Source organism: Hyla sarda, chromosome 7 (genome assembly GCF_029499605.1).
Source record: "Hyla sarda isolate aHylSar1 chromosome 7, aHylSar1.hap1, whole genome shotgun sequence".
In the NCBI taxonomy this organism is placed as follows: Eukaryota; Metazoa; Chordata; class Amphibia; order Anura; family Hylidae; genus Hyla; species Hyla sarda.
The window spans coordinates 233,654,575-233,676,563 of record NC_079195.1 but is presented as its reverse complement, the minus strand read 5'-3'; the positions used below and the strand labels follow the sequence as shown (position 1 = coordinate 233,676,563).

General features: G+C 47.4%; 1 protein-coding gene and 1 long non-coding RNA gene across 2 annotated transcripts in view; one reads left to right on the top strand and one right to left on the bottom strand.

The window, feature by feature from the left end:
* The window catches only part of EIF2B3 (eukaryotic translation initiation factor 2B subunit gamma), a 44,409-nt gene extending 39,195 nt beyond the window's left edge, over positions 1 to 5,214 (bottom strand). The window contains exon 1 of the mRNA XM_056533113.1: positions 5,117 to 5,214. The gene's annotated coding sequence lies outside the window, so the exon portion shown is untranslated. The remainder of the gene's footprint in view (positions 1 to 5,116) is intronic.
* LOC130283508 (uncharacterized) overlaps positions 1 to 21,989 on the top strand; it is a 115,518-nt gene that overhangs the window by 65,514 nt on the left and 28,015 nt on the right. The gene's annotated exons all lie outside the window — the stretch shown is intronic.

Below are 21,989 nucleotides of genomic sequence, written 5' to 3'. Positions count from 1 at the left end.
GGCCACAACGTCATGCTGCGGCCGGCATGCCCCCTGCACGGGACAGACGCGGCCCCGTACAGGAGATCACAGGGGGTCCCAGCAGTCGGACCCCCTGCGATCAAACACTTATCCCCTATCCTGTGGATAGGGGATAAGTGTTAATCACGCTGCAGATGTCCTTTAAGGGGTTAAAGAGTACCTGTCACCAAACTAAACTTTAAATATATTGTTCCTTATGTTATTATGAGACACTTTGATATTTACTTTCTGTTAAAATTCTCAACCTTCATATGATTGAAAAAAAAAAAAAAAAAAAGGCCACTAGGTGGCTCTGTTCTGTTCCCAAACAGTTAATTTGGTCTCCACCCGGACTTGCAGAAGTCCAAACTCAGGAAGTGCGTTCTGGGCATGGCGAGTCACAGCTCTCTCAGTGACGTGGCCCAATCAGATCTCTTCTTTCCTTTTTAACAAGGACTCTGCAAAATGAAAGAAGCGATCTGATTGGTTGCTATGGACAACTCAGCAACTTTTCCTCTGGACAGGTTTTGATAAATCTCCCCCAATGTGAGTAAGGGGGAAAGGTATGATACAGAGCTTTGTAAAGCTCGGATTTTTTTTAGGGCAGGAGGGGTGTTAGGAGTAATTAGTGAATATACTCTGAGTTAGTTTAGAAAATATGGTTTGATGACAGATAATTGAAGCAAACCCTCTGCTGTGTGATGGGCATGCTGGATTTTGTAGTGTTGCAACAGCTGGAGGCACAGTGGTTGATGCTGGTTCACCTGAGATCGGTGGGGGTGCCAGAGCTGCGACCCCAACCGATGAAAGCTTTTGACATGTTAATGTTGAGGGATTGTTACAGTTGTGTCCGGTCTTCACAATCCTCTAGACCAGTGGTCTCCAACCTGCGGACCTCTAGATGTTGCAAAACTACAACTCCCAGCATGCCCGGACAGCCAACGGCTGTCCGGGCATGCTGGGAGTTGTAGTTTTGCAACATCTGGAGGTCCGCAGGTTGGAGACCACTGCTCTAGACTACAGACTGATACAGTGTAACAAGCTCTATACAGGGGAGAGATATGTGCTGCTGATGGGTCACAGAGGGTTCTGGATACATTGTAACAAGCTCAATACAGGGGAGAGATATGTGCTGCTGATGGGCCACAGAGGATTCTGGATACATTGTAACAAGCTCAATACAGGGGAGAGATATGTGCTGCTGATGGGTCACAGAGGATTCTGGATACATTGTAACAAGCTCTATACAGGGGAGAGATATGTTCTGATGATGGGCCACAGAGGATTCTGGATACATTGTAACAAGCTCTATACAGGGGAGAGATATGTGCTGCTGGTGGGTCAGAGGGTTCTAGATACATTGTAACAAGCTCTATACAGGGGAGAGATATGTTCTGATGATGGGCCACAGAGGATTCTGGATACATTGTAACAAGCTCTATACAGGGGAGAGATGTGCTGCTGATGGGTCAGAGGATTCTGGATACATTGTAACAAGCTCTATACAGGGGAGAGATATGTTCTGATGATGGGCCACAGAGGATTCTGGATACATTGTAACAAGCTCTATACAGGGGAGATATATGTGCTGCTGATGGGTCAGAGGGTTCTGGATACATTGTAACAAGCTCAATACAGGGGAGAGATATGTGCTGCTGATGGGCCACAGAGGGTTCTGGATACATTGTAACAAGCTCTATACAGGGGAGAGATATGTGCTGCTGATGGGTCAGGGGGTTCTGGATACATTGTAACAAGCTCTATACAGGGGAGAGATATGTGCTGCTGATGGGTCACAGAGGGTTCTAGATACATTGTAACAAGCTCAATACAGGGGAGAGATATGTGCTGCTGATGGGTCACAGAGGATTCTGGATACATTGTAACAAGCTCTATACAGGGGAGAGATATGTGCTGCTGATGGGTCACAGAGGGTTCTAGATACATTGTAACAAGCTCTATACAGGGGAGAGATGTGCTGCTGATGGGTCACAGAGGGTTCTGGATACATAGTAACAAGCTCTATACAGGGGAGAGATATGTGCTGCTGATGGGTCACAGAGGATTCTGGATACATTGTAACAAGCTCTATACAGGGGAGAGATGTGCTGCTGATGGGTCACAGAGGGTTCTGGATACATTGTAACAAGCTCAATAAAGGGGAGAGATATGTGCTGCTGATGGGCCACAGAGGATTCTGGATACATTGTAACAAGCTCTATACAGGGGAGAGATATGTGCTGCTGATGGGTCAGAGGGTTCTAGATACATTGTAACAAGCTCTATACAGGGGAGAGATATGCGCTGCTGATGGGCCACAGAGGATTCTGGATACATTGTAACAAGCTCTATACAGGGGAGAGATATGCGCTGCTGATGGGTCACAGAGGATTCTGGATACATTGTAACAAGCTCTATACAGGGGAGAGATATGTGCTGCTGATGGGCCACAGAGGATTCTGGATACATTGTAACAAGCTCTATACAGGGGAGAGATGTGCTGCTGATGGGCCACAGAGGATTCTGGATACATTGTAACAAGCTCTATACAGGGGAGAGATATGTGCTGCTGATGGGTCACAGAGGATTCTGGATACATTGTAACAAGCTCTATACAGGGGAGAGATATGCGCTGCTGATGGGTCACAGAGGATTCTGGATACATTGTAACAAGCTCTATACAGGGGAGAGATATGTGCTGCTGATGGGCCACAGAGGATTCTGGATACATTGTAACAAGCTCTATACAGGGGAGAGATATGCGCTGCTGATGGGTCACAGAGGATTCTGGATACATTGTAACAAGCTCTATACAGGGGAGAGATATGTGCTGCTGATGGGCCACAGAGGATTCTGGATACATTGTAACAAGCTCAATACAGGGGAGAGATATGCTGCTGATGGGCCACAGAGGATTCTGGATACATTGTAACAAGCTCAATACAGGGGAGAGATATGCTGCTGATGGGTCACAGAGGGTTCTGGATACATTGTAACAAGCTCTATACAGGGGAGAGATATGTGCTGCTGATGGGTCACAGAGGATTCTGGATACATTGTAACAAGCTCAATACAGGGGAGAGATATGCTGCTGATGGGTCACAGAGGGTTATGGATACATTGTAACAAGCTCTATACAGGGGAGAGATATGTGCTGCTGATGGGTCAGAGGGTTCTAGATACATTGTAACAAGCTCTATACAGGGGAGAGATATGTGCTGCTGATGGGCCACAGAGGATTCTGGATACATTGTAACAAGCTCTATACAGGGGGGGGGAGAGATATGTGCTGCTGATGGGTCACAGAGGATTCTGGATACATTGTAACAAGCTCTATACAGGGGAGAGATATGTGCTGCTGATGGGTCACAGAGGGTTCTAGATACATTGTAACAAGCTCTATACAGGGGAGAGATATGTGCTGCTGATGGGCCACAGAGGGTTATGGATACATTGTAACAAGCTCTATACAGGGGAGAGATATGTGCTGCTGATGGGTCACAGAGGGTTCTAGATACATTGTAACAAGCTCAATACAGGGGAGAGATATGTGCTGCTGATGGGTCACAGAGGGTTCTAGATACATTGTAACAAGCTCTATACAGGGGAGAGATATGTGCTGCTGATGGGTCACAGAGGGTTCTAGATACATTGTAACAAGCTCAATAAAGGGGAGAGATATGTGCTGCTGATGGGCCACAGAGGGTTCTGGATACATTGTAACAAGCTCTATACAGGGGAGAGATATGTGCTGCTGATGGGTCACAGAGGGTTCTAGATACATTGTAACAAGCTCAATACAGGGGAGAGATATGTGCTGCTGATGGGTCACAGAGGGTTCTAGATACATTGTAACAAGCTCTATACAGGGGAGAGATATGTGCTGCTGATGGGTCACAGAGGATTCTGGATACATTGTAACAAGCTCTATACAGGGGAGAGATATGTGCTGCTGATGGGTCACAGAGGGTTCTAGATACATTGTAACAAGCTCAATAAAGGGGAGAGATATGTGCTGCTGATGGGTCAGAAGGTTCTAGATACATTGTAAAAAGCTCTATACAGGGGAGATATATGTGCTGCTGATGGGTCAGAGGGTTCTAGATACATTGTAACAAGCTCTATACAGGGGAGAGATATGTGCTGCTGATGGGTCAGAGGGTTCTAGATACATTGTAACAAGCTCTATACAGGGGAGAGATATGTGCTGCTGATGGGTCACAGAGGGTTCTGGATACATTGTAACAGTCCCTCAGCTGTGAGTAGGATGGGGTCAGGGCAGGTTCGGACCTTCTGAACGTCAACAATGTATCAATTCACTGACAGCAGAAAACGGTTCGATAAAAACCTGCGCCAAATCTATTGAGTAGTTGGGGCTTCTCCATATCTCTGGCTTCTTTCCATCTGTGCCAAAACTTGCACCGATTTCTGTTGTAAATGATAGTAAACCTATCGGACCCATGGAGACCACACCCCTCCCAGTTAACCCCGCCCACTTATTTTGCCACTTTTGGAAATCATTGAGCAAATTTTGTGTGCGATATAAACGCAAAAAAAGGAAAAAAAAGAACCAAACAAATTAATTTTCCCATTGTGTATTAAAAACAGAACAAACACAATAATTAGAGCCGGAGACGTGTGCGACAAATGTGCAGGGGGGGGGGGGGGGATACATACTGCCCCAACCACAGAACTACAGATCCCAGCTGTCAGGAAGCTGGAGGCAACCAGGGCATGATGGGAGTTGTAGTGTGCAACCGCTAACGCAGCCTGGGAATGATGGGAGTTGTAGTTTCACAACAGCTAACGCAGCCAGGGCATGATGGGAGTTGTAGTTTCACAACAGCTAACGCAGCCAGGGCATGATGGGAGTTGTAGTTTCACAACAGCTGTGGAGCCACATGTTGGGGAACATTGATTGACCTGTCAGGATATGATGGGAATTGTAGATTAAATGAGGGAGGTCCTCAGCCTGGTGGGACATGCAGGGACTTGTAGTTCCACACCACCTTTTGACTATAGTAAATCTAGCTTTGTATCCGCTCTGTGTGAGGAGGCATGCTGGGACTTGTAGTAATGCCCTATACTTTGCTGACATCAGTATAACACCCGGTACCTGTCAGCTGGCAGCGGCTCCGGTAGATCCTTCAGTTCCGGCGCCGGAAGACGGATCCCGCTCAGGGACAGAAAACCTCAACGCGAACCTCAGCGACCACGTGTTCTCCATGTGCGCTGTGTACAGCCCGGCGTCACGTGACTGCTGAGCGTCTCCTCTCTGTTATGGTCGCGATTGATGATTCCTTTCTTACTTTTTATCATGATATAAATGTGTCTGGAGCGCAGGGTCATCCGAGGGCAATGTGGCTGGAGCTCTCCCTTAACCCCTTCAGGACAGGCAGCTGTGTGTGTAATGATAGTTCTTTTTCAGGGTGCGCTGTAGTTTTTATTGGTACCATTTTGGAGGTACATACGACTTTTTTTGTTTCTTTTATTTATGTATTTATTTTATTTTTCTACAGGTGAGGAGAACAAAACCAGGAAATCTAGTGCAGTCATTTTATGTTTCTTTTTATAGTGTTTACTGCATTTTGTAGCCAGGTCAGTGTGGATGCGGAGATAACAATTATATTGATGGGCATGCTGGGAGTTGTAGTTTTGCAGTAGCTGGAGAGTGGCAGGTTGGTGGACGCTGCTGTAAATCTAAGGCTACGTTCACACTGACGGCTGTCTCCGGCAGTGTGAAGTCCGTTATTTTAGGATTGAGAAAATCCGGAGAAGAAATAGTGCTTGCACCATCTTTTTCTCCGTTTTTTCTCTCCAAAAATAACAGCTGCTATTAAATACAAGGGGGTCCATCGGGACCCGTTATTTGTCGGTATGCTCTGGCAAAAAAGTAAAAAGAGGGAGTTTGACGGCCGAATTTGCCGCATTGCCAGAGCAGTGTGAATTTGCCGCATTGCCAGAGCGGTGTGAATTTGCTGCTTTGCCGGAGCAGTGTCCCAACCAGGGTGTCTCCAGCTGTTGCAAAACTACAACTCCCAGAATGCCCCAACAGCCTTTGGCTGTCTAGGCATGTTAGGAGTTGTAGTTTTGTAACAGCTGGAGGCACCCTGGTTAAGAAACATTGATCTTAAGGGATCAATAAGCCAGGATGGGAGAGATCTCTGCTGATCCATTGCAGCAAAGTGTCAGCTGTATGCAGAGGTGTAGCTTGTGGGCCCCAATGCCAAATCTGCAACAGGCCCCATATGCCAATTATAATAATGGTCTCTTATGGGGCAGATGTGCTTTGGGCCCCCTTAGGCACCAGGGCCCCTGTGCGACTGCTACCTCTATAGCTGCACCCCTGGCTGTATGTTACACCTCTTACCTGCTGCTGATGTAACTGTGCAGCATATGCGCTGAAGTCTTCCTGCCTGTGACATCATAGGAAGACAAGGGGTTAAAACCACTGACCGGTGCAGGGAATACCATGGGTGATCTGGTTACAATGATGGCTGTCGGGACATGAGAGAAGTGACCGGACATTTATGTGGAAGCAGGACATATTGACGAGCGTAAGGACCAGAGAAAAACAGAAACAATTAGTGATGTGTAGACCCCAGAAGCGTCCGGTCCTGTGAGGGGTCTCCGGTATATAGGGGTCAGTACTAACCAATAGTGTCCAAGAAAGGACACAGGGGAAAGCGTCATGGGGCACAAAGAAGGATAACAGGGTAATGGGGGCCCACAGCTGTGTATGGGGCCCTATAGACCAGTCAGATCACAAAGGACATCACAGCTGTGTATGGGGCCCCGCAGACCGGTCAGATCACACAGGACATCACAGCTGTGTATGGGGCCCCACAGTCCGGTCAGATCACACAGGACATCACAGCTGTGTATAGGGCCACACAGTCCGGTCAGATCACACAGGACATCACAGCTGTGTATGGGGCCCAGCATACCGGTCAGATCACACAGGACATCACAGCTGTGTATGGGGCCCAGCAGACCGGTCAGATCACAAAGGACATCACAGCTGTGTATGGGGCCCCACAGACCAGTAAGATCACACAGGACATCACAGCTTTGTATGGGGCACCACAGACCAGTCAGATCACACAGGACATCACATCGGTATATGGGGCCTCACAGACCGGTCAGATCACACAGGACGTCACAGCTGTGTATGGGCTCCACAGACCAGTAAGATCACAAAGGACATCACAGCTGTGTATGGGGCCCTGCAGACCGGTCAGATCACACAGGACATCACAGCTGTGTATGGGGCCCCACAGACCAGTCAGATCACACAGGACATCACAGCTGTGTATGGGGCCACCTCAGACCAGTCAGATCACACAGGACATCACAGCTGTGTATGGGGCCACCGCAGACCAGTCAGATCACACAGGACATCACAGCTGTGTATGGGGCCACCGCAGACCAGTCAGATCACACAGGACATCACAGCTGTATATGGGGCCCTGCAGACCGTTCAGATCACACAGGACATCACAGCTGTGTATGGGGCCCCACAGACTGGTCAGATGACACAGGACATCACAGCTGTGTATGGGGCCCTGCAGACCAGTCAGATGACACAGGACATCACAGCTGTGTATGGGGCCCCACAGACCAGTATGAGCCCATGTGACCTCTGTCCATTCCAAATATTGTCTACAATGAATATCAGAACTGGAGCAATGGAAGAAGACGTCTGGTCTGATGGATGACGTTCTCCATCATGTGGACGGATGGAGACCTTGTGTCCTGGTATCATTGTGGAGGTTACTGTGACATGTATCACCTACCTGACCATTGTACAGACCAAATTCCCCCTAATGAAACAGGACCCCCTAATGGCAGTGGCCTCTATCAGCAGGATAATGCCCCTGGCTACACTGCAGATATTGTTCCTGAATGAAGAACATGACAAAAAGATTAATGTGGTGACGTGACCTCCAGATTCCCCAGATCTCGTCACAGGTCTTGGGGTGGTCACATCACAGGGCTATGGGTTCTAGGGGTCACATCACAGGGCACCGGGGTCCAGGTATGTGGGGGTCACATCTCAGGGCTATGGGGTCCAGGCATGGGGGGGGGTCACATCACAGGGCTATGGGGTCCAGGTATGTGGGGGGGGGTCACATCACAGGGCTACGGGGTCCAGGTATGTGGGGGGGTCACATCACAGGGCTACGGGGTCCAGGTATCGGGGCTCATATCACAGGGCTATGGGGTCCAGGCATGGGGGGGTCACATCACAGGGCTATGGGGTCCAGGTATCGGGGGTCATCACAGGGCTACGGGGTCCAGGTATCGGGGATCAGAGTACAAGCAGTACCCCCACACCATTAGGTTTTAATGTTACGGCTGATGGGTGATTATCATTCCTATAATGGGGGATGTTGAGTTCAGGCAGGAATACTCACCCTCTGCACCGGGTCACATGTGTTGCTCACAGCTCAGCCATGCAGGGGTTAATGTGTGCCAGCTGCAGGGATAGGGCCACAGGGCAGGTTTACAGCAGTAGATGGGACCACCCAGGCAGTGGAGATCTGGGGGTCCGGGTGTTTGTATGTGTGTATATCTGGGGCTATATGTTTGTCGGATTGTGCGTGCTGCTTATTTGTGCGTCTGTGTTTATGTGTGTGGAGACAGATGGGTTTGTATACGTTACTCGGTATAATTGTACGCTCCTCTGCACGCGGGTAATTGTGTGTGTATTTACACAATCAGGCACAGATGTGTTTCCAGCGCTCTGGGTGGCGAGATCTGTGTATCTTTGTCTGATAGATGGTACAGATTTCGCCGTGTTTATGGATCCCGCCGCGTGTAAGGGAACGTTATACCGACTGACAGCGCCTGGCGTTCACCGTGGTTCAGATCCGGGAGAAGAGAGCGCCCCCGAAACCACCGACCTCAGCGTCTTCTAAGGCCCATGGTGCTAGGTTTCCACCTTTCTTGCTAATAAATACCGGCTATGCTAATTTGCATACTTAATTATATATGCGTGACATCACAGGATACACATATGTTGGGGAAATTTTGTCCTATTCTGACCCCTATAACTTTTTTATTTCTCCATATACGGGCCTGTATGATGGTCATTTTTTGCGCACCGATCTGTAGTTTTTAACAGAACCGTTTTTGTTTTGATGTGACTTTTTGATCGCTTTTTTTTAATTAAATTCGGGAGTTGCAGTTAGTTACTAAGTAGAACTCCCAGCATGTCCTGATACAGTCTGTGGCCCAGCACCTGCCCCAAACGAAAACTACAACTCCCAGCATGCCTTGATACAGCCTGTGGCTCAGCAGCTGCCCCAAATGAAAACTATATCTCCCAGAATGTTGGACTATATAGTAGTATATAGTATAGGTCAGTGTTTCCCAACCAGGGGGCCTCCAGCTGTAGCAAAACAACAACTCCCAGCATGTTGGACTATATAGCAGTATATAGTATAGGTCAGTGTTTTCCAATCAGGGGTGCCTCCAGCTGTTGCAAAACTACAACTCCCAGCATGTTAGACTATATAGTAGTATATAGTATAGGTCAGTGTTTCCCAACCAGGGTGCCTACAGCTGTTGAAAAACTACAACTCCCAGCATGTTGGATTATATAGTAGTATATAGTATAGTTCAGTGTTTCTCAACTAGGGGTGCCTCCAGCTGACCTATACTATATACTACTATATAGTCCAACAGGCTGGGAGTTGCAGTTTTGTAACAGCTGGAGGCACCCTAGTTGGGAAACACTGGTATAGTATATGGTGCAACATTACGGGCGTTGGAGGATTGGTTGGATAAATACTGGCAGGGTGGCCAAAATACAGGCTGTGACGGTAAAACACACACTACATGGTGTCACCCACTCAGCACAGAAACCACGTATGACAACGTACGACTCATCGCCCCCGTTCTGTACATCATGTATATAAGGGGCGCAGAACGGGCCGGCGCCAAGTCTCCTGTAATTAGAAATTGCTCTATAGTGATATTTTATATATTTTCTATAGCCATTTTTTAATACACTTTGGGGCATTTATCATTGTTGTTTTGATGTTTTGAGTGGTTTTTCACTTTGCACAACTATCCTGCGCTCCCCAGGTGGCATTTATGCAGATGATAAATGGAGCACGTCTGTCTGCGCACACCAAGCCACACCCCCTCAAAGAGCAAGAATACAAAAATGACGAAAACAGTGCAAACTGCAAAAAACTAGAAGAAATAAGGAGCAGAAAACACTGAAAATGCCAAAAATTGTGCAAAAAACAATTAGTAATAACCATTTTTTGGAGGGATTCATAAACTGCTAAATGGCGCACACTGAGAGTTTTTATTTTGCGCCCTGATTTGCTCTATTTATATGTTGTTTGCGCTCACTTTGTTACTTTTCTTGCTGTGTGTTTGCTGGGGACGTGGTTGGTGCTGAATTTATCATTTGCGCAAAAAAAATTTTTAAGAGAAGGGTCCCACGTGCCGCATTTTGCTGCCGCATATTTTCCTGCCCATTGAAGTCAATTGGAGTTGGATAGGTCTCCGGTGATAAAACCAAAATCTAGGTCTCCGGGGAGTTATTCCAAAATCTTCTCTTTTGTTATTATATGAAATAATTGGCCCTGACATGAGATACATTGTATCATTCACAGCTGATGTGGAATCCTTGTCAGTCAGTACAATGCCACATGATACATTGTAACGTACACACATGCTGGGGGGCATTACTGGGCGTCTGCCTTCTCTGCGGTGCTGTGTGGGTGGTCGATGTGCGGCAGACGTGATTATCGCTTCATGTGGCTTCTCCTTCTATTTACTGCAGAGCTTTATCTCTTCTGCCCTCCTGAGCCTCTGCCAGACTCTCCTCATATATACAGTAACAATTCCTTCCAGATCTCTCCATCAGCAGCGAATAAACATCTATATCACCAGAGGACAAAATATACCTGCCCCGTCATAGTGTATGCAAATATACCTGCTCCATTATAGTGTATGCAAATATACCTGCCCCGTCATAGTGTATCCAAATATACCTGCCCCGTCATAGTGTATCTGCAAATATACCTGCCCCGTCATAGTGTATCTGCAAATATACCTGCCCTGTCATAGTGTATGCAAATATACCTGCCCCGTCATAGTGTATGCAAATATACCTGCCCCGTCATAGTGTATGCAAATATACCTGCCCCGTCATAGTGTATCCAAATATACCTGCCCCGTCATAGTGTATCTGCAAATATACCTGCCCCATTATAGTGTATGCAAATATACCTGCCCCGTCATAGTGTATGCAAATATACCTGCCCCATCATAGTGTATCCAAATATACCTGCCCCGTCATAGTGTATCCAAATATACCTGCCCCGTCATAGTGTATGCAAATATACCTGCCCCGTCATAGTGTATGCAAATATACCTGCCCCATCATAGTGTATCCAAATATACCTGCCCCGTCATAGTGTATGCAAATATACCTGCCCCATCATAGTGTATCCAAATATACCTGCCCCGTCATAGTGTATCCAAATATACCTGCCCCGTCATAGTGTATGCAAATATACCTGCCCCGTCATAGTGTATCCAAATATACCTGCCCCATCATAGTGTATCCAAATATACCTGCCCCGTCATAGTGTATGCAAATATACCTGCCCCGTCATAGTGTATGCAAATATACCTGCCCCATCATAGTGTATCCAAATATACCTGCCCCGTCATAGTGTATGCAAATATACCTGCCCCGTCATAGTGTATCCAAATATACCTGCCCCATCATAGTGTATCCAAATATACCTGCCCCATCATAGTGTATCCAAATATACCTGCCCCATCATAGTGTATCCAAATATACCTGCCCCATCATAGTGTATCCAAATATACCTGCCCCATCATAGTGTATCCAAATATACCTGCCCTGTCATAGTGTATCTGCAAATATACCTGCCCCGTTATAGTGTATCTGCAAATATACCTGCCCTGTCATAGTGTATGCAAATATACCTGCCCCATCATAGTGTATCCAAATATACCTGCCCCGTCATAGTGTATCCAAATATACCTGCCCAGTCATAGTGTATCTGCAAATATACCTGCCCCGTCATAGTGTATCTGCAAATATACCTGCCCTGTCATAGTGTATCTGCAAATATACCTGCCCCGTCATAGTGTATGCAAATATACCTGCCCCGTCATAGTGTATGCAAACATACCTGCCCCGTCATAGTGTATCTGCAAATATACCTGCCCCGTCATAGTGTATCTGCAAATATACCTGCCCCGTCATAGTGTATGCGAACATACCTGCCCCGTCATAGTGTATGCAAATATACCTGCCCCGTCATAGTGTATCCAAATATACCTGCCCCATCATAATGTATCCAAATATACGTGCCCTGTCATAGTGTATCTGCAAATATACCTGCCCCGTCATAGTGTATGCAAACATACCTGCCCCGTCATAGTGTATGCAAATATACCTGCCCCGTCATAGTGTATCTGCAAATATACCTGCCCCGTCATATTGTATGCGAACATACCTGCCCCGTCATAGTGTATCTGCAAATATACCTGCCCCATCATAGTGTATGCAAACATACCTGCCCCGTCATAGTGTATCCAAATATACCTGCCCCGTCATAGTGTATCTGCAAATATACCTGCCCCGTCATAGTGTATCCAAATATACCTGCCCCATCATAGTGTATGCAAACATACCTGCCCCGTCATAGTGTATGCAAACATACCTGCCCCGTCATAGTGTATCTGCAAATATACCTGCCCCGTCATAGTGTATCCAAATATACCTTCCCCGTCATAGTGTATGCAAATATACCTGCCCCGTCATAGTGTATGCAAACATACCTGCCCCATCATAGTGTATCTGCAAATATACCTGCCCCGTCATAGTGTATGCAAACATACCTGCCCCGTCATAGTGTATGCAAACATACCTGCCCCGTCATAGTGTATCTGCAAATATACCTGCCCTGTCATAGTGTATCTGCAAATATACCTGCCCCGTCATAGTGTATCCAAATATACCTGCCCCGTCATAGTGTATGCAAATATACCTGCCCCATCATAGTGTATCCAAATATACCTGCCCCGTCATAGTGTATCTGCAAATATACCTGCCCCATCATAGTGTATCTTAATATACCTGCCCCGTCATAGTGTATCCAAATATACCTGCCCTGTCATAGTGTATGCAAATATACCTGCCTCGTCATAGTGTATCCAAATATACCTGCCCCGTCAGTGTATGCAAACATACCTGCCCCGTCATAGTGTATCTGCAAATATACCTGCCCCGTCATAGTGTATCTGCAAATATACCTGCCCCGTCATAGTGAATGAAAATATACCTGCCCCGTCATAGTGTATCTGCAAATATACCTGCCCCGTCATAGTGTATCCAAATATACCTGCCCCGTCATAGTGTATGCAAATATACCTGCCCCGTCATAGTGTATCCAAATATACCTTCCCCGTCATAGTGTATGCAAATATACCTGCCCCTTTCATAGTGTATCCAAATATACCTGCCCCATCATAGTGTATCCAAATATACCTGCCCCGTCATAGTGTATGCAAATATACCTGCCCCGTCATAGTGTATGCAAATATACCTGCCCCGTCATAGTGTATCTGCAAATATACCTGCCCCGTCATAGTGTATGCAAATATACCTGCCCCGTCATAGTGTATCTGCAAATATACCTGCCCCGTCATAGTGTATGCAAATATACCTGCCCCGTCATAGTGTATGCAAACATACCTGCCCCGTCATAGTGTAACTGCAAATATACCTGCCCCGTCATAGTGTATCCAAATATACCTGCCCCGTCATAGTGTGTCCAAATATACCTGCCCCGTCATAGTGTATCCAAATATACCTGTCCCGTCATAGTGTATCCAAATATACCTGCCCCGTCATAGTAAATCTGCAAATATACCTGCCCCGTCATAGTGTATCCAAATATACCTGCCCCGTCATAGTGTATCTGCAAATATACCTGCCCCGTCATAGTGTATCCAAATATACCTGCCCCGTCATAGTGTATGCAAATATACCTGCCCCGTCATAGTGTATCCAAATATACCTGCCCCGTCATAGTGTATGCAAACATACCTGCCCCGTCATAGTGTATCTGCAAATATACCTGCCCCGTCATAGTGCATCCAAATATACCTACCCCGTCATAGTGTATCCAAATATACCTGCCCCGTCATAGTGTATCTGCAAATATACCTGCCCTGTCATAGTGTATCCAAATATACCTGCCCTGTCATAGTGTATGCAAACATACCTGCCCCGTCATAGTGTATCTGCAAATATACCTGCCCCGTCATAGTGCATCCAAATATACCTACCCCGTCATAGTGTATCCAAATATACCTGCCCCGTCATAGTGTATGCAAACATACCTGCCCCGTCATAGTGTATCTGCAAATATACCTGCCCCGTCATAGTGCATCCAAATATACCTACCCCGTCATAGTGTATCCAAATATACCTGCCCCGTCATAGTGTATCTGCAAATATACCTGCCCTGTCATAGTGTATCCAAATATACCTGCCCTGTCATAGTGTATGCAAACATACCTGCCCCGTCATAGTGTATCCAAACATACCTGCCCCGTCATAGTGTATCCAAATATACCTGCCCTGTCATAGTGTATCTGCAAATATACCTGCCCTGTCATAGTGTATCCAAATATACCTGCCCTGTCATAGTGTATCCAAATATACCTGCCCTGTCATAGTGTATCTGCAAATATACCTGCCCTGTCATAGTGTATGCAAACATACCTGCCCCGTCATAGTGTATCCAAATATACCTGCCCCGTCATAGTGTATGCAAATATACCTGCCCCATCATAGTGTATCTTAATATACCTGCCCCGTCATAGTGTATCCAAATATACCTGCCCCGTCATAGTGTATCTGCAAATATACCTGCCCCGTCATAGTGTATGCAAATATACCTGCCCCGTCATAGTGTATTTGCAAATATACCTGCCCGTCATAGTGTATGCAAATATACCTGCCCCGTCATAGTGTATCTAAATATACCTGCCCCATCATAGTGTATCCAAATATACCTGCCCCGTCATAGTGTATGCAAATATACCTGCTCCATCATAGTGTATCTAAATATACCTGCCTGAGTGACAGTGTATCTAAATATACCTGCCCCATCATAGTGTATCCAAATATACCTGCCCCGGGACAGTGTATCCAAATATACCTGCTATATCATAGTGTATCCAAATATACCTGTCCCGTCATAGTGTATCCAAATATACCTGCCCCTTCATAGTGTATTCAAATGTACCTGTCATAGTGTATCCAAGTAGCTCATCTCCTCTCTATCTACACCAGTGGTTATCAACCTGGGGTACAAGTACCCCCAGGGGTACTTATCCGTTCTCCAGGGGGTACTTGAAAAAAAAAATCAGTAATGGTAGCCACAGCCACTGGTTACTGGTCTGGGCCACTTTGAAAGAAATGGTAGGCTGATGTCATTGCGCTGAGAAGCGGAGCAGGAGGACAGCAAAGGGGAAGCGTGGGCTTCCACTGCCCCTGCAGACCGGGGACCTACTTCTAGTAGCAATATGTCCCCAGACCAGAGGAGCAGTGGAGCACCAAAGCGGGACAGTATGGTGGCCTACAATTTTATATGGGGGCAGTTTGGGGGCCTACAGCTATATTTGGGGGCACAGAGGGGACCTAACAACTTTATGGGGACGCAAAGCAGGTACTATTACTGTGTGTGACAATAAACATGGGGAGTTTGTAAATAGGTGGCTATTGCACTGCAGAAAGGAGCCTAAAATGTTTGTTTGGCTGGTTATGTGGAAAAGGCTTTTATGGAAAAAATCTTAGTGGCGCTCTAGGCCAGATAGTGAAAAAAAGAAAAGTAAACAACTCCGGTTAGAGAAGACGTCACCTGTAAATCGGGGGACTGGGGAGATCGGGACAGGAACAGGGCCTTGTAAAAGAGGAAAGTAAAGGCTATCAATTATACTATAATCATTACAAAATGTCTCTAACATGGGGGTACAATTTTTGGGAATGGGCTGTCAAAGGGTACTCAGGCAAAAAAGGTTGAGAACCACATCTACACTACATGGAGCATAGGCTTGGGCCCCAACTTATTCAGTCCTATTCCATCGTGAAAGTCGCCAATGCTCGGCTGACTCCATAACTGTGGAGACCAAACATCATCTGGTATTAACTGCACCGGACAGATACATGCAAGCATGAGATCACCGAGCAGATACATGCCAGCCTGAGATCACCGAGCAGATACATGCCAGCCTGAGATCACCGAGCAGATACATGCCAGCCTGAGATCACTGAGCAGATACATGCCAGCCTGAGATCACCGAGTAGATACATGACAGCCTGAGATCACCGAGCAGATACATGCCAGCCTGAGATCACTGAGCAGATACATGCCAGCCTGAGATCACTGAGCAGATACATGCCAGCCTGAGATCACCGAGCAGATACATGCCAGCATGAGATCACTGAGCAGATACATGCCAGCCTGAGATCACCGAGCAGATACATGCCAGCCTGAGATCACCGAGCAGATACATGCCAGCCTGAGATCACCGAGCAGATACATGCCAGCCTGAGATCACCGAGCAGATACATGCCAGCCTGAGATCACTGAGCAGATACATGCCAGCCTGAGATCACCGAGCAGATACATGCCAGCCTGAGATCACCGAGCAGATACATGCCAGCCTGAGATCACCGAGCAGATACATGCCAGCCTGAGATCACCGAGCAGATACATGCCAGCCTGAGATCACCGAGCAGATACATGCCAGCCTAAGATCACCGAGCAGATACATGCCAGCCTGAGATCACCGAGCAGATACATGCCAGCCTGAGATCACCGAGCAGATACATGCCAGCCTGAGATCACCGAGCAGATACATGCCAGCCTGAGATCGCCGAGCAGATACATGCCAGCCTGAGATCACCGAGCAGATACATGCCAGCCTGAGATCACCGAGCAGATACATGCCAGCCTGAGATCACCGAGCAGATACATGCCAGCCTGAGATCACCGAGCAGATACATGCCAGCCTGAGATCACCGAGCAGATACATGCCAGCCTGAGATCACCGAGTAGATACATGCCAGCCTGAGATCACCGAGCAGATACATGCCAGGCTGAGAACACCGAGCAGATACATGCCAGCCTGAGATCACCGAGCAGATACATGCCAGCCTGAGATCACCGAGCAGATACATGCCAGCCTGAGATCACCGAGTAGATACATGCCAGCCTGAGATCACCGAGCAGATACATGCCAGGCTGAGAACACCGAGCAGATACATGCCAGCCTGAGATCACCGAGCAGATACATGCCAGCCTGAGATCACCGAGCAGATACATGCCAGCCTGAGATCACTGAGCAGATACATGCCAGCCTGAGATCACCGAGCAGATACATGCCAGCCTGAGATCGCTGAGCAGATACATGCCAGCCTGAGATCACCGAGCAGATACATGCCAGCCTGAGATCACCGAGCAGATACATGCCAGCCTGAGATCACCGAGCAGATACATGCCAGCCTGAGATCACCGAGCAGATACATGCCAGCCTGAGATCACCGAGCAGATACATGCCAGCCTGAGATCACCGAGCAGATACATGCCAGCCTGAGATCACCGAGTAGATACATGCCAGCCTGAGATCACCGAGCAGATACATGCCAGGCTGAGAACACCGAGCAGATACATGCCAGCCTGAGATCACCGAGCAGATACATGCCAGCCTAAGATCACCGAGCAGATACATGCCAGCCTGAGATCACTGAGCAGATACATGCCATCCTGAGATCACCGAGCAGATACATGCCAGCCTGAGATCGCTGAGCAGATACATGCCAGCCTGAGATCACTGAGCAGATACATGCCAGCCTGAGATCGCTGAGCAGATACATGCCAGCCTGAGATCACCGAGCAGATACATGTCAGCCCGAGATCACCGAGCAGATACATTGCATCCTGAGATCACTGAGCAGATACATGCCAGCCTGAGATCACCGAGCAGATACATGCCAGCCTGAGGTCACCGAGCAAATACATGCCAGCCTGAGATCACCGAGCAGATATATGCCAGCCTGAGATCACGAGCAGATACATGCCAGCCTGAGATCACTGAGCACGTACATTCCAGTCTGAGATCACTGAGCAGATACATGCCAGCCTGAGATCACCGAGCAGATACATGCCAGCCTCAGATCACCAAGCAGATACATTGCATCCTGAGATCACAGAGAAGAAACATGCCAGCCTGAGATCACGAGCAGATACATGCCAGCCTGAGATCACCGAGAAGATACATTGCATCCTGAGATCACCGAGCAGATACATGCCAGCCTGAGATCACCGAGCAGATACATGCCAGCCTGAGATCACCGAGAAGATACATGCCAGCCTGAGATCACCGAGCAGATACATTGGATCCTGAGATCACAGAGCAGATACATGCCAGCCTGAGAACACCGAGCAGATACATGCCAGCCTGAGATCACCGAGCAGATACATTGGATCCTGAGATCACAGAGCAGATACATGCCAGCCTGAGATCACCGAGCAGATACATGCCAGCCTGAGATCACCGAGCAGATACATTGCATCCTGAGATCACCGAGCAGATACATGCCAGCCTGAGATCACCGAGCAGATATATGCCAGCCTGAGATCACAGAGCCCAATGCCAAGTGTCAGCGTGAAGTACTGCCACCACTGGAGGAATCGTTCTTTGTGTTGACGGATCACATGTGACCTGCCTGACTGCACTGTGGCAACTAGGGTGTGGTGGAGGAGAAATAATCCTATAGAGGCTCCTCAGGGGTCCCGTATGACCCTTACTGCCATCTAAGGCAGTGGTCTCAAACTGTGGCCCTCCAGATGCTACAAAACTTCAACTCCCAGCATGACTGGACAGCCTACAGCAACATCTGGAGGGCCATAGTTTGAGACCACTGATCTAAGGGAAATCCTAATGCTTCAGCACCAAGACATCTTGGACGATTGTTGCCTCCAGTTTTATTGGAACAGGTTGGGTTCGGCCCTAGTGAGGTCACAAAGGACCTGGAGAGGGGAGAGCGTGTCGGACCTCAGCCCCGCCCAAAACAAGACCAGAGATTGTAAAGGACCAGTCCTCAAACTTCACTGACCGACCTCAGTAATGCTCCAGAATCTTGTAGAAAGTCCGCAGACAACTAAAGTCAAGTTTCCCCATTATTCTGTGATCATTTGGAGGATTGAGGGCAGAATAATAGGATACACGAGGAGCAACAGAACAAGATGTGACCGTGACCGGGCTGAGTGAAGACTTTCTGGATACATTGTATATAGTGACCGGGGGGGGGGGGGGGGGTTGAAGACTTTCTGGATACATTTTATATAGTGATCAGTGGTGAAGACTTTCTGAATACATTGTATATAGTGACCAGGGGTGAAGACTTTCTGGATACATTGTATATAGTGACAGGGGGTGAAGACTTTCTGGATACATTGATTATAGTGATCAGGGGTGAAGACTTTCTGGATACATTGTATATAGTGATCGGGGGTGAAGACTTTCTGGATACATTGTATATAGTGACCAGGGGTAAAGACTTTCTGGATACATTCATTGTATATAGTGACCATACAGTGGATACATTGTATATAGGGGGTGGGGATGAAGACTTTCATGGATACATTGTATATAGTGACCGGGGGGTGAAGACTTTCTGGATACATTGTATATAGTGACCGGGGGTGAAGACTTTCATGGATACATTGTATATAGTGACCGGGGGTGAAGACTTTCATGGATACATTGTATATAGTGACCGGGGGGGTGAAGACTTTCTGGATACATTGTATATAGTGATCAGGGGTGAAGACTTTCTGGATACATTGTATATAGTGACCAGGGGTAAAGACTTTCTGGATACATTCATTGTATATAGTGACCATACAGTGGATACATTGTATATAGGGGGTGGGGATGAAGACTTTCATGGATACATTGTATATAGTGACCGGGGGGTGAAGACTTTCTGGATACATTGTATATAGTGACCGGGGGTGAAGACTTTCATGGATACATTGTATATAGTGACCGGGGGTGAAGACTTTCTGGATACATTGTATATAGTGATCGGGGGTGAAGACTTTCTGGATACATTGTATATAGTGACCGGGGGTGAAGACTTTCATGGATACATTGTATATAGTGATCGGGGGTGAAGACTTTCTGGATACATTGTATATAGTGATCGGGGGTGAAGACTTTCATGGATACATTGGATATAGTGATGGGGGGTGAAGACTTTCTGGATACATTGTATATAGTGACCGGGGATGAAGACTTTCTGGATACATTGTATATAGTGACTGGGGGGGGGGTGAAGACTTTCTGGATACATTGTATATAGTGACCGGGGATGAAGACTTTCTGGATACATTGTATATAGTGACTGGGGGGTGAAGACTTTCTGGATACATTGTATATAGTGACTGGGGGGTGAAGACTTTCTGGATACATTGTATATAGTGACTGGGGGGTGAAGACTTTCTGGATACATTGTATATAGTGACTGGGGGGTGAAGACTTTCTGGATACATTGTATATAGTGACCGGGGGTGAAGACTTTCTGGATACATTGTATATAGTGACTGGGGGGGTGAAGACTTTCTGGATACATTGTATATAGTGACCGGGGTGAAGACTTTCTGGATACATTGTATATAGTGATGGGGTAAAGACTTTCTGGATACATTGTATATAGTGACCGGGGGTGAAGACTTTCTGGATACATTGTATATAGTGACTGGGGGGGGGTGAAGACTTTCTGGATACATTGTATATAGTGACCGGGGATGAAGACTTTCTGGATACATTGTATATAGTGACCGGGGTGAAGACTTTCTGGATACATTGTATATAGTGACGGGGGGGTGAAGACTTTCTGGATACATTGTATATAGTGACCGGGGTGAAGACTTTCTGGATACATTGTATATAGTGACTGGGGGGGTGAAGACTTTCTGGATACATTGTATATAGTGACCGGGGGTGAAGACTTTCTGGATACATTGTATATAGTGACTGGGGGGGTGAAGACTTTCTGGATACATTGTATATAGTGACCGGGGATGAAGACTTTCTGGATACATTGTATATAGTGACCGGGGTGAAGACTTTCTGGATACACTGTACCTGCAGAAGAGGGAACATCTCCATATCATATCTCATCTCCATCTTGGGAATGTTACATCGTCAGGGATCTTATCCGTGTCCCTCGGTGTGTGGCCCCTGGGGAGTGATATCAGCCACACATGTCCCTTTATCTCTTCCCATAAAGCAAATGTTTGCTGGGAAGGTCTTGCAGGTGGTGTCGGGGGGCAGTGACAGCTCCATGTGATTCACACAACCCCCTAAACCTCCTGGACATCATGGAAAGTGCCGAGTACACGACTATCATCACATCCACCTCCAGGCCCGTCGCAAGAGGACAGGCAAACAAAGCAATTGCTTGGGGCCCCGAGCTGGCCCGGGGCCCCCGAGCAGAGCCGGTCTCTGCCTATCCTCCTGCGCTATACTGTTCTGCAGGCAGCTCGCCCTGTCGGCCTGACGGGCCAGCAGTGCGAGACCCTGCCTGGAGCGGAAAGCAGAGACTGAAGTCCCTGCCTCCGCCTCCTTTTTGTGCCCCACTCCGGCTCACCTTTACTCAGTCAGTCCAGGATGCGTAATTTTGCGTGTCACCATCATGACGTCACCGCGTTGAGTCCCATAATTCAAGGGCCGGCGTCCTTACGCCTGCCTTAGAGCGTGACGTGTCACATGATGGTGCGCAGTGCGCGAACTCACAGCCTCGTCACAGGATTACCGCGCGCGGCGTTTAGTGCTGCGATAGTGACAGTGAGTAAATGCAATGTTATTTAAAGCTCTAAACTACGTGCCTACTGGGTCTGGGG